The 495-nt window shown below is 38.2% G+C and overlaps 1 protein-coding gene across 2 annotated transcripts in view; it reads right to left on the bottom strand.

The window, feature by feature from the left end:
* pnocb (prepronociceptin b) overlaps nt 1-495 on the bottom strand; it is a 31,789-nt gene that overhangs the window by 25,737 nt on the left and 5,557 nt on the right. The window lies entirely within an intron of this gene.

Genomic DNA, 495 nt, shown 5'->3' with positions numbered 1-495 from the left:
CCCCCCTCTATACTTGCTGCTTCAGGTAGAATAAAATAGCTTTTGTCAGTGTTTCATGTGATGTATTTAATCTGACATACAAATACGCTGTGATCAATAACGAGAGCAGAACCATACATACGCTGCTTTTGGAGTGGCATTCACTGACTCAACAGTGCCATGATGATCCATTCATCTTGAATATTAGTCAAAACTAGGGACTGGAGGAATGTTTCAAAAATGTATTTTTACAATAGCTTCTTTAGTATGATTAAGCCACATTTTATAATGATTTTTAACTATTTTTGTAATATTTATTTGTATACATTCTACCTTTGTTGAAAGTCAGGTACCCCTTAGTCCAATGCAAAGTGCAACAGAGCAACTCACTGCGTTCTCAACACGATCTGGGACTTTCTCTCTCATTAATGAAGTAATAATCAGGTGCGATGTGGGCACTATGATGCTGATTGTGCTCCCTTTAGAGCCGCAGGGAGACAACCACAGTGATGGAAA

Source organism: Etheostoma spectabile, chromosome 18 (genome assembly GCF_008692095.1).
Source record: "Etheostoma spectabile isolate EspeVRDwgs_2016 chromosome 18, UIUC_Espe_1.0, whole genome shotgun sequence".
NCBI classification, from domain to species: Eukaryota; Metazoa; Chordata; class Actinopteri; order Perciformes; family Percidae; genus Etheostoma; species Etheostoma spectabile.
This window is presented reverse-complemented; position numbering and strand designations above follow the sequence as displayed.